At 40.1% G+C, this 13,556-nt stretch overlaps 1 protein-coding gene across 5 annotated transcripts in view; it reads right to left on the bottom strand.

The window, feature by feature from the left end:
* The window catches only part of GPBP1L1 (GC-rich promoter binding protein 1 like 1), a 57,563-nt gene extending 44,031 nt beyond the window's left edge, over positions 1–13,532 (bottom strand). For 2 of the 5 annotated variants that reach the window (XM_027108700.1, XM_027108696.1), the window contains exon 1: positions 11,883–12,007. The gene's annotated coding sequence lies outside the window, so the exon portion shown is untranslated. Of the gene's footprint in view, positions 1–11,882; positions 12,008–12,510; positions 12,637–13,423 lie in introns of those variants that run through there. The other 3 variants (XM_027108698.1, XM_027108699.1, XM_027108697.1) reach the window with 3 other exon arrangements.
* Between the last annotated feature and the right edge of the window lie 24 nt (positions 13,533–13,556).

The following is a 13,556-nucleotide window of genomic DNA, read 5'->3' as shown; positions in this document are numbered from 1 at the left end:
ACAAATACAAAGTTCAAGCTGTGAAACCCCTATGGACCCACCAATCTTTCTTTTTTGTTTTCTGAATTTCTTTTTAACATTTATTGTAGTATAATTGCTTTACAATGTTGTGTTAGTTTCTGCTGTATAACAAAGTGAATCAGCTATACGTATACATATATCCCCATATCCCCTCCCTCTTGCATCTCCCTCCCACCTTTCTTATCCCAGCCCTCTAGGTGGTCACAAAGCACTGAGCTGATCTCCTGAGCTGATCTCCCCGTGCTATGTGGCTGCTTCCCACCAGCTAGCTATTTTACATTTGGTAGTATATATATGTCAATGCCACCCTCTCACTTTGTCCCAGCTTACCCTTCCCCACCCCCGTGTCCTCAAGTCCATTCTCTATGTCTGCATCTTTACTCCTGCCCTGCTCCTAGGTTCTTCAGAACCATTTTTTTTTTTTTAGATTCCATATATATGTGTTAGCATATGGTATTTGTTTTTCTCTGACTTACTTCACTCTGTATGACAGACTCTAGGTCCATCCACCTCACTACAAATGACCCAATTTCATTTCTTTTTATGGCTGAGTAATATTCCATTGTATATATGTGCCACATCTTCTTTATCCATTCATCTGTTGATGGACACTTAGGTTGCTTCCATGTCCTGGCTATTGTAACTAGTGCTGCAATGAACATTGTGGTACATAACTCTTTTTGAATTATGGTTTTCTCAGGGTATATGTCCAGTAGTGGGACTGCTGTGACCCACCAATCTTAAAAATACATGAAGGTAAGACAAAATATATAAGAATGTTTGCTACAGAATTGTATACAGTAGACAAAAAACTAAATTACCTAAATGTCCACCAATAGACTGATTAAATTGTGGTATATGTGTACAATGCTGTACAGCAGGAAATAATTACATTAGATATATGTATAAGCAAAATGGGTGACTCTCACAAAGCAGAATAAAAAAGTTGTAAAAATTGAAAACTATACGATACCATATAAGGTTTCAAAAAATGAATAACAATATTAGTTTTGGGATATAGTCATATAAAGCAAAATTATTTAAAAATGCAAGTGTATTATCAATACCAAATTCTGGATGAAAGACACAAAGACATGCAATTAAAAAGGAATATATAAAGGGCTTCAATTCTGCACACTGGCATAAGGATAGACATAGAGATTAATGGAGCAGAAACAAGAATCCAGAAATAAAACTAGTAAGTATGGCCAACTGATTTTCAACAAAGAAGCCGAGATATATCAATGGGAAAAAAATGGTCTTTCTTTTCAAAAGATGGTGCCACGATCACTGGATGTCCACTCGCAACAACAAAGAATGTGGACCATATCTTACACCACACACAAAAATTAACTCCAAGTGGATCAAAGGCCTTAGTGTAACAGCTAAAGTAAACACAGGAGTGATTTTAGCTTAGGCAACGGTAAATTAGACTTCATCGTCAAAATAAAACGTTTGTGCTCCGAAGGACACCATGAAGGAAGTGAAAGGACAACCCAGACTAAGAGAAAAGATCTGCACATCGTATATCTGATAAGGGAACTGTATTCAAAATAAAATCACAATGAGATATCACCTCACACCTGTTAGAATAGCTATTATCAAAAAGACAAGAAATAAGTACTGGCGAGGATGTAGAGAAAAGGGAATCCCTGTGCACTGTTGGTGTGAATGTAAACTGGTGCAGCCACTATGCGAAACAGTATGGAGATTTCTCAAAAATTTAAAAATAGAATTAACATATAATCCAGCAATTCTACTTCAGGGTGTTTATCCAAAGGAAAGGAAAACACTAACTTGAAAAGATATATGCACTCCCACGTTCACTGAAACATTATTAGAATAGCCAAGATATAGGAAGTGTCCACTGATGGATAAATGGATAAAGAAAATGTGGTGTGTATGTACACATACACACACAGACACACACACACTGGAATATTATTCAGCCATAAGAAAGAATGAATTCTTGCCATTTGCAATAATATGGATGAACATTGAGGGTACTATACTAAGTGAAATAAGACAGAGAAAGACAAAACACCATATGATCTCATTCATATGTGCAATCTAAAAAAACACCAAGCTCATTAACAGAGAAGAGACTGGTGGTTGCCAGAGGTGGGGTGGGGTGGGCTTAATAGGTGAAGGGGGGGGTCAAAAGGTACAAACTTCCGGTTATAAAATAAATAAGCTATGAGGATGTAAGGTGTAGCATGGTGACTATAGTTAATTATACTGTAGTGGATATTTCAAAGTTGCTAAGAGAGAAGTTCTTAAAAGTTCTTATCACAAGAAAAAAAATTTCTATAACTATATGGCGACACATGTTAACAAGACTTACTGTGTTGATTATTTTACAATATATGCTATAATTATCAAATTATTATCATATACACCTGAAACTAATAAGATATATGTGGATTACAACTCAATTAAAAAAAAAATAACCTGTACAATTCAAGAATAAAAAGATAACCCAATTAAAAAGTGGGCAAAGGGACTTCCCCAGTGGCGCAGTGGTTAAGAATCCACCTGCCAATGCAGGGGACACGGGTTCAAGCCCTGGTCCAGGAAGATTCCACATGCCGCAGAGCAACAAGGCCCGTGCGTCACAGCTACTGAGCCTGCGCTCTAGAGGCTGCGAGCCACAACTACTGAGGCCCACGTGCCTAGAGCCCGCGCTCCATAACAAGAGAAGCCACCGCAATGAGACGCCCGCGTACCGCAATGAAGAGTAGTCCCCGCTTGCGGCAACTAGAGAAAGCCCACGTGCAGGAACGAAGACCCAACACAGCAACAATAAATAAATAAATAAATAAATAAATAAAGTGGGCAAAGGAACAGACATTTCTCTCAAGATACACAACAGACCAATAAGTACAGGAAAAGATGCTTAACATCATTAGCCATGAGGGAAATGCAAATGAAACCCACAGTAAGATACCATTTCACACCCACTAGGATGGTTATAATCAAAAGGCAGACAATAACAGGTACTGCTGAGGATGTGGAGAAAATGACACCATCATACACTGACTACTGGTGGGAATGTATAATAATAAGATCACTTCAGAAAATAGTTTCTTAAAAAGTTAACCCTATGACCCAGCAATTCTACTCCTAGAAAGATCCGAGAAAGATGTAAACATACATCCACACAAAAACTTACACATGAATGTTCACAGCAGCATTATTTTTTATTTATTCATTTATTTGGCTGCACTGTGTCTTAGTTGCGGCGTGCGGGATCTTCCTTGTGGCACAAGGGATCTAGTTCCCTGACCGGGGATCGAACCTGGGCCCCCTGCATTGGGAGCATGGAGTCTTAACCACTGTGTCCACCAGGGAAGTCCCAGCAGCATTATTAATAACAACTGCAAAGAGGTAACAATCCAAATGCCCATCAACCAATGAATGGAAAAACAAAATGTGGTATAACCATACAACAAAATATTATGTGGCAAAAAAAAAGTACCGAAACATACTAAAACAGGTATGAACATTAAAAGCATTATGCTAAGTGAAGGAAGCCAGACACAAAAGACCACATACCATATAATTCTATTTATAGGTAATGTCCAGAATAGGCAAACCCACAGAGACAGAAAGGAGATTAATGGCTGCCTAGGGTTGAGGAGGTGAGTGCTAACGGTTATGGAATTTCTTTTTGGGGTGATGAAAATGTTCTAAAACTAGATAGTAGCAATGGTTGTACAACTCTGTGAATAAACTAAAAAAAAACACATTAAATTGTACATATAAAGTGGGTGAATTTTATGTTATGTAAATTCTATCTCAATAAAGCTGTCTTTAAAAAAATTAGGCCAATGACTGGTAAGAAACTGGGAACGCAGTACAAAGTAGCACCACCCAAATTAATTTCTTGCTGCAAGGGGGGAAATCTTACTGTTTAATGTATGGACCCAGCTATTACTACCTTAATCCAAGGATCAACCTTAGCATTACTAAAGTAGGTCAACCAGGTATTATGTGCTTTATGACATGATGCAAAATGAGATAGAATTATGATGTATTCTCGCCAAAGTATTTACATATAAATCCATCAAGCTTTTAGCTGTAAACTTTAGAGAAAAATACATGAACGAAAGGAACGAACTAAGAGATACCACAAGAATGCAACTGTACAGAAGCATTCTCAGGATAACCAGTCCAGTCTCAAAGTCAGTGTCACTGAAAAATAAGGACTAAGCTAGATTAAAGAGACAAAAAGAGGGCTCCCCTGGTGGCGCAGTGGTTAAGAATCCACCTGCCAATACAGGGGACACGGGTTTGAGCCCTGGTCCGGGAAGATCCCACATGCTGTGGAGCAACTAAGCCCATGCGCCACAACAACTGAGCCTGCGCTCTAGAACCTGTGAGCCACAACTACTGAAGCCTGTGCACCTAGAGGCAATGCTCCACAACGAGAGAAGCCACCGCAAAGAGAAGCCCGCGCACAACAACGAAGAGTAGCCCCTGATCACTGCAAATAGAGAAAGCCTGCGCACAGCAACGACTGACCCAAAGCAGCCAAAAAAAAAAAGAGACAAAAAGAAATTAAACAAGTGGGATGGATTGATTGATTGATTGCTGCGAGGCTTGCGGGATCTTAGTTCCCGAACCAGGGATTGAGTCCGGGCCATGCAGTGAAAGCACTGAGTTCTAACCACTGGACTGCCAGGGAATTCCCCAAACAAAGTGTTATATGTGAAAAGGTCCTAGTTTAGATACTATCAAAGTTTGGATAGCCAGCCAGCGGTAACAAACATTTTTCTGGATCAGCTGGGGAAATTTGAATAATAGAACCTGCATACTAGAGGAAATGAACATGGACTGTAGGCATCACTGGACAAAAAAAGCCAAGTTGTAAACTGATCTCATTTTCGTAAAATAAAAATAAAAGCCTACACATATGTGCTTAGAGAAAGATCTGGGGAAAAAATGCACCAAAAGTTGTTAACAGTGGTGACTTCTGAATGATAGGAATGTCAAGTTTTTATTTTCGCATATCTGTATACTCTAATTATCTACACATCACAACACTGTTTTTGTAATAATAAAAGAATTACTTAAAGACAGAATTACATGGGGAGCTTTAATAAACTAATGGTGCCCAGGCCTTACCTCAGATATATTTTAAAAGGTTGAGAACTACTGCTTTTAAGAATTGGGAGTGGATAAAAGGAAAAATTCTTCTCTAAGTTTGTCTTTAAAAAAGACATTCATGGAAGTGTTTTTACTTCATGAGTTAGGAGATCACCCTAAACAGAGGCAGTAACTAAATCTTTTAGAAGGAGCAAATTATATTAGTCAATTTTACAAATCAGGGCCCTTGGTTGAAAAAAATAAACTGTATTTAGGTAGATTAAGCAGAAAAGGAAATTTATCAGTAGGATATTGGGAGTTCAAAAAATGAATGATTTGTCAAACCTGTAAAAATTCAAGAAAAGCTAAGCAGTCAAAACCACCAACCAAGGTCACATCACAGGAAGTCTCTCAGGAAACTGTCCACTAGCTAGCTCTGCCACTGCCACCAGACAATAGAATTAATTCTAAACTGTCCTTGCTCCTTTGTATCTCTCTCACTCCAGATTCAAGTCCCCAGTCAAGTGTATTTGATAGGCACAGCTTGGGGCACAGCTACCAGGGGCAGAAAGCATATGTGTGCATGCATACAAGTTACGAGTTACATGTCCTTTCCAGCTTCCTCTCCCACTAAGATTCACAAAAAGGCAATACTGGAACAGGCTTAAAATGGTAAACAGACAAAAGAAACAACAAAGGATAACCTTAAAGCCCAATTAGTAGAATGTCCAACACAGGAATCTTGCCAGTCTTCCCATTAGTAATAAATTTTAATCATTGTGCCTTCTTCCAAGTCATTTTCAAAAAACATTTTGAAAATGAATTCAGTTTCAAAAAACATTTCCTGAAACTAATTTCATAAAGTATAAAATTTTTGAAGACTAAAATTTATAAACTTTCTCAGGTAGTTATCGCCTTTCCAATATTTTGTCATTTAAAGGGGACAAGCACCTGCTGCAACCATACCTATCCCACTAACAGAAATGAAATTTACTTAAATCACAACAGTTCCAAATAAGCATAGTATGTTACAAAAGTACATTTATCACCTGATGCAAACTGACACAATAAATTCTGGCTGTGAGATTCAGATAACTAAGTGGATTAGATTTATGAAAAGTATCTGAAACTATACGATTTTAAAAACAGCAAAAATGTTTTTTATAGTATTTGCTCCAAAAGTCACTACTATCTGGGACTTCCCTGGCGGTCCAGTGGTTAGGACTCCATGCTCTCAATGCGGAGGGCCCGGGTTCAATCCCTGGTTAGGAAACTAAAATCCCACAAACCGAGTGGCATGTCCGCACCCCCCCCCCCCGCACAAAAATCAAAAGTCACTGTATCAACTACACTACAGACAAGTCATTCAAGTAGTGATAACTTTTATCAAATATCTGCAGCTGTGCTGACTGTGAAAGGCTTCAATTTCCTATGAATATAAGTAAATAGGCTATTTGTCACTTTTAAAAAACTATACTGTCTTTTATAATTGAAACATTTAATAGTAGTGACTACTATATTAGGAAACCTACATTTTACTTCAAGCACATTTTACTTACAAGCATATCTAAAAATCTCTTCTCAAGAATAAACTGTGCTTCTAATCCAAACATTACTTTTAAGTTAGAAGAGCAGACTCTGGATCTAGTTGGCTCTGCCATGTACTAGCTGTGTGACTTTGGAGAAGTCACTTCACTTTCTTTTTTTCTTGGCGAGGGGGATCAATTCCCACTTTATGTAGTAAATCCTCTCTCCAGGAAATCAATGTCATTCAGAGCCTCTAAAATTTTCCATACACAACGTTGGGCACCTCTTTTTGCTTCAAATCATTACCTGTAATTTGGAGATTGTTGGAAAGTTGATGATTAAATGAGTGAATATATGCAAAGTGTTAAGAATAGTGCCTGGATATTTTTCCCAGGGAAAACAAAAAAATCCAAGTGTCTGGTCTATAGTGAGTACTCCATAAGTGTTAAGAATAAAATGCTTATTAATAGTTGGGGGGTGGGGGGATAAACAACAGGTAAAAAAAATGCAGTTTTGAGAAATTTTCTGACCAAATACGCTGAGGAAACTATTCACTAGTAACCAAAACAAGAAAACAAAACCACTACAAACCCAGCATACTTAACTCAATTTTATAATACAACAAATATATACTATGTAGAAAAAAAAAGGACAGGAAACAAACTACCTAGAAAAGTTAACACTGAATTGGGCACAGGACCAAACCGAACACTCCATTTTACAAGCAGACTGAAGGAGGATAAATAACTCATACAATTATTCTATGCTGCTCAATAGAGAAATTGTGAGAAAATGATATAGATGAGAATCACTGAACAAACCAGAAAAAAAAAACTACCAATTTACTGGAAATCAGGAAAATCTAGAATGTGGGAAACTGCAGGACAAATGACCTGGTTTCTTCAACAAAGTGCAAGGAAAAAAAAACAGAAGAAACATACAAACTAAGAGGCTTGAAAGAATATCAGTCAACTACCATGTGTGGGACCTGGATCCTGATTCAAATAAACAAGAGAGGTCAACAGAAAATATCTAGAAAAGGAAAAACAAAAACCTAAAAGTCCACGTCCAACAATCTGTTCAGATTTCACAGAATTTCACTCAACTGGTAAAAGGATGTTCATTAAAGACAATTTCAAACAATTTACTTGACAATTATGAAGTGCTTACAATGGACAGGCATTGTATTAAAAACTCTACAAATATTATTTCATTTGTTTACCACAGAAACCCTATGAGAAGGTACTATTATCCCCATTTAACAGAGAAAGAAACAGGCAGAAATCTTACTAAAACTCCACCAAGGTCTCAAAGCTGTAAGTGGCAACGCAGAGGTTCAAACCCAGGCTATAATGCTGCTGCCCTTAATTATCGTACCATGCTATCTCTCTACCATGATGTGGTGAAAACCCAGCTTTGGAATCGGAGAAAGCTGAGTCCCCACATCTCACTATGTTATATAAACCACTTAACTTCTTGGATCCTCTGTACACCCACTTATAGAAGGGTTAATATCAAGTATGTTAAACAAGTGTTTTAAGGAATAATGATTGGACTCTGTTACAAGTCTCTAGCTTATGAAGCCCACAATAAATGGTTCCCACTATCCTTCCACCATACCTGGTAAGATTAATTAAAAAGCACAGTTAATAATTCATAAACACATAGCTGGAACACTGGAATAGCTCTACCTTTTAATTAACTAACCAAAGAACCCCCAAACCAACTTTTCAACATACTTGTAAACTTCAAGGATAGCAGTAATTCAGAAGAGAACTTTTTTATATAATGAAATTTAAACATATAATCAGCAGAAACAGGATTCTGCAATATAAAGAATAGCCAAACTTAAATTAATTCAATTTTTTCTTTAAAAAAAAAACAAATAACAAACTTGTTCAACATAAACAGACCTGCTGCTCAGAAAAGTGCACTAAAACTTTGTTCATGCTGGTGATTCTCTAGCCTGACATCTGACTGATATATGGCAAAGTAGTTTTATTACAGAAAAGGAAGGTAAGCTTAATGAGTATGTTAAAAAATCAACTCCCTTAAGAATGATAGCTTTCTGTGTTGTTATCCTGTGAATATTTTTGTGCTTATCTGTTAAACTACTAAGTTCTGGGGGTGGGGCAGGAATGTTTTATAGTCATCTAGGTATTCCTACTCCTTAACAGGCAGGAACAACAGTACAATAGTACAGCCTCTAGCATTTCTTATAAGAAACTTTCTTAAGAGAAGTTTGAACCATTTTGTCTGAAAAATAATTTTTCCAACAGATCAATTAAAGGCTGATTATCATTATTTATTTTAAAAATTATTTATTTATTTATTTATTTTTGGCCGCCCTATGTGGGATGCAGAATCTTAGTTCCCCAACCAGAGATCGAAGCCACGCCCCCTGCAATGGAAGTGTAGTCTTAACCACTGGACCGCCAGGAAGTCCCAAAGGCTCCTTATTTGCTTTAGTAAAGAAAAACAACTATTAGACTCCTTTAAATATTTGCCTCGTATATTTTAAACCACCTACAAAAATTCAATTTACATAACATTAGCAATATTTTACCTCATTAGTTAAGATATATACCTGTGGACAAAAGAAGTTCAGCTCATCTCACTGAACTATTTTTCAAGTTTGATTATAGCCAGTTTTGTTTTGAGCAGACTTCAGTGGGAAATAAAAATCAGAGCCTGATTTTGAAGTGACTTGGTCAGCTAGCTCTCAGCATAACCACATATCAAATTGCAGACAATGGCAACTATAGTCAGTTATGAAGTAGCATGTTTTCTATGTATCACCTAGATATCCCATCCCACCCATTATTTGAAAAACCATAAATACATACACCAAAATTTGCCTTTGCCATGAACTATTTTTTCAGTTGGGATATTTAAAAAACTGTTGTGTCTCACCTTTCCAATAGTCTTATTTTTATTTTCATGGTTAAAGGTAGCAACCATAATGGTTAAGCACAGTGACCTGGAAACAGATTGCTTAGGTTTAAATACAGGGTCTGTGACCTACTAGCTGGATGAATCTCTGAACTTATTTTCCTTAACTAAAAAATGGGGATAAAACAATATCTTTCTGACGGAAATAAACAAGTTAATAAATATAAAGCACTTCGAGCAACTGTCAGCCTCTGGTACATTAGAGTTATTACTAAGTGCATATACACTGAATCATAAAACAAAGATATGCAATCTGCTGAAGTATGATTCAGAATTGTAGGTTTTATCTTTAAGCATTTAAAAATGAATTATAAGCAGAAATGTGTCCCAGATTTCTTGTCATTCCAAACTTATTAAAATGGTTGCATGTGCTCTCCTCAGCCAAGCTACTAAACAGCCACTGATGAGAAAACTGGTAAGATGGAATTCATTCAAAAGAAAAATGGCTTCCTAACACCCTACCACCACCACCAAATTTCAAGAGCTCTGATAAGATACTATTCAGAATCAACTGAAAGAATACTTATATCAATATGTACAAACTGTTTTGAGTATCCTGAAAAAAAATCAGAGTAAGGTCTCACCCAAGTTTACAGGTCCAGTAGTCAACAACAGCAAAACACAAAGCAACTGACTTGTAATTTCTATAAAGCACTTTTGTCCTGTAAAACCACCAAAATAATTTAAGAACAACAAATCCTAGGGGAGTTGACAAAAGTAAACTTTTGTATTGAAAGAATGTAGAAAGGTAAATTGAAACTGACTCCCTAGGGAAGGAAGATGACACTTTATTTTACTATTAATTCCAAACTTCTCATTCACAATTAGCATTTTATTATTTTATCTTTTAGACAGATTGAAACTCAAGCATCTTCCCAAATACTGAAGTTAACTGTTTTTGGTTTCCATTCTATGCCTTTTTGTTTTCCGTTAAACTTCTGGATCTAAAGGTTTAAAAAAAAAAAAGTCAGCAAACAAAAACACAGCCTTTTGTTTGAAAGGGTACAACAATCAGACACTCCAAATCTAAAATGTTTTCACTTGTTGTCTTACACTTTTCTAATAAATGTCCCAAACTTAACAGCACTCTGATTCTCTTTCAAGCATTACACATAAAAGACCTTAGAAAAGGCCAGCAATGACCAAACTATAAATCTGAGTGTACTGAAGACTACCAATCACTTTACTTTTGGAAGGGATTTACAAAGAATGTGACTTCTATTACTAAACTAAAACATGAGCCACCATAAACTTTGTTTATTCCAGATAAGCTATAAATATCAAAGTTAAGAGCAAGTATTTCAACAAATATGGCAAACCAATCTCAAAGCACGAACTTGGCTGATAAAATTAACACCACAGCACAATTTCAAAACTATAAGCAACTACCAAAAAAAACACCACCCAAACCGCACCCACTCTTATGTAAACTTTCGGAGTAAGCAAACTACTTTAGCCTCACCTTTGTTTTCACCTAGCGAAGACTCTTCAACATAAGACACAAACTGCAAAAAGATGAAAGATCCAGCTGTTGTCCCCGTAGGAAAAACAACTAAGAATTTAAGACATGTTAACGTATTTAAGTTACCAAGCTCAGGGCACTTCCCCAAGCTACAGCCATTTTAGATTCAGCCTTTCTTTTGAATTTCACGGGGGTGGGGAGAGGTAGATGTAAAACAGAAAAAAATCCTCACTAAAACACTTCAAGATCGACCAGCCTTTTTTGTTTCCAGGGAGGGAGGGGTCAGTAGGTGCTGGATAGACAATCTAAATCAACGAAAACACCTCGCTACCAGGGGGAACCGGAACGCTGGGAACAGGCGTGGGAGGTTAAAGCTCTTCTTTTCCCCTCAGATACCCCACATTTGACTTACACGCTTTTTTCCCTTAGACTTTCCATCATTGGAAAACAAAAGCCCTTGGCTCTAATTCAAGAAGGAGAAAAAAACCCGTAAACCAAGCTATTCAACCACCAACAAGCCGGAACGCCTGGAGAGGAGCCAGAGAGCCGCAGGTGAGCGTTCCGACCCGAAGACCAAAGTTGAACTAGGAGCGCTCCGGCAGAGTCGCGGCGACGCTCATGTGCAAAGCTCCACGCGCGGGGGAAGGTGCCCCGTCCGAACCACACGACCCGTGAGCTCTGCTCCCGGTCCCCGGCCCAACCTACACCCAACCACCTGTGTGAGAGCCTTCTTCAACTTGTTTCAACAGCCGGCCCGTCAGGCACCGGGCGGAGCCCTGCGCCGGACCACTCAAGATCCCCTACCGCCCCGTCGTCCGGAACTCCCACTCACCGGGCAGCGGCAGGGCTACAGCTAGGGACCAGTCGCGGCGTCTGAGGGTGCGTCCCCAGCTTCCTGATCCGGCAGAGGTGTAGAGCCCACAACCATAACAAAGCTCTTCCCAAAATGGCTGCCCGGCCCACACGGCCCAGGAGGGGCAGAGCGGGTGGAGGGGGAGGAGCGACGACCAGTCCGGCCCTCCCCTAATCTGACCCCGCCTCACACACGCCCACCCTCTCGCACCGCCCACAAGGGCGCACGCGCACGCGCGTGAGCCCTGTTCTGGTGACCCGCCCGACGCCCCAAGCTGCCAACGTTTAGCCGCGAGAACGGCGGTTATTCCGTGCCCTGCCCCCAGCTCCCTCCACTGCGGCTCGAGGCGGCGCATGGTCAACCCCCGCCCCTCTGCAGAGTTGAACACTCTGCCTTTCCTCGCACCGCCTCAGAGGCGGAGACCAGCTGGGTTTGGTACTCCCCTTCACATCCCCTCTCCCGACACTAGGGCCTGGGCGCGTGTGAATGAGTGAGTGGGTGGGTGTGTGTGTACCCGTTTTTCCCCGCCCCTTCATTCTGCACCCTCCCACACCGCACCTCTCGGCAAGCACGCATCTCCAAACTACCTCTACAAGTACTAACAAACCGGTTTCGTAGACTCGTGTGTTTTCCGACCCCTTCCCACCTTCGGCTCCTTCCTTCCTTCACGTGCACGCGCCGTTAAGACTCCAGCCCCCAACGGGCCGCACGGCCGGGATCTGGAGGCCTGCGCGGCTGTTCCCGACGCGCTACCCGCTGGGAGTGGTAGTTCCGCCCGACCGCTGGCGACACGCCCCTGCCCCAGCGCTGGGCGGATTTCTGGCCGGAGCCTGCTCCTGTGCCAGGGCGGATAAGCTGTTTCTCCGGCCCAAAGTCTCATTGGGTATCGCACAACGGGAAGGGGTGGCGCTGCCATGGCAGAGAAGGAAACAAAAGTGAAAGCCTGTCACGACTAGAAGGTGTTACTACTAGGAAGAATTCTCTGAGCCCATTCTGCACGGGAGGCTAAACCATGTGACGGTCGGCAACCAGGAAGCTAGACTACATAGAATCCTGAGGAATGGAGGAACTGGCTAGCGTTTCTGTTGTTTTCAGATAAACGCGCAAATTGCCTGATGGTGTTTCCTTTGATAGACTGTGAAATGGAGTCCCAGAGAAGGGAAGGGACTTGCTCAAGGTCACAAAGCCCACAAACAAAAGTTAAAGCGGAGGGTGACAGAAGGAATCTAACTTCCGGGTCACCCTAAAGGCTCTTACCCTCACACCCTTCATGGAAATGAAAGTCCTGCCCCTTGTGCTGTTTATTTCTTAACGAAGTTTCTAGTTACCAGCAGAGAAAATGAAGTGAAAACAGTTTTTTGTTTTTTCTTAAATAGTATTAGTTCAGGACCTTAATGAGGCGTGAGATACGCCCCGTCGCTCCTAGAAACCCTGTTGTTATGCAAAGTAAAAAATGAGTTCCTGAGACGGCAAGCAATTTGGCCAAGTCATACTTGGCCTAGACTCCAAATCTCTCCTACCTTCCTCCACCACCATCACTCTGAGATGGTTTCAGTAGCTGCACTCTACCTTCCCGAACTCTGCGAGGCAGATTCTGCTGGCTGGGAAACCGGGAATACAAAGGCAAGGACCGTTCAGGTACCCTACAGACTT

Source organism: Aethalodelphis obliquidens, unplaced genomic scaffold (genome assembly GCF_003676395.1).
Source record: "Aethalodelphis obliquidens isolate GAN/ISIS:26980383/991018 unplaced genomic scaffold, ASM367639v1 scaffold9, whole genome shotgun sequence".
Classification (NCBI taxonomy): Eukaryota; Metazoa; Chordata; class Mammalia; order Artiodactyla; family Delphinidae; genus Aethalodelphis; species Aethalodelphis obliquidens.
This window is presented reverse-complemented; position numbering and strand designations above follow the sequence as displayed.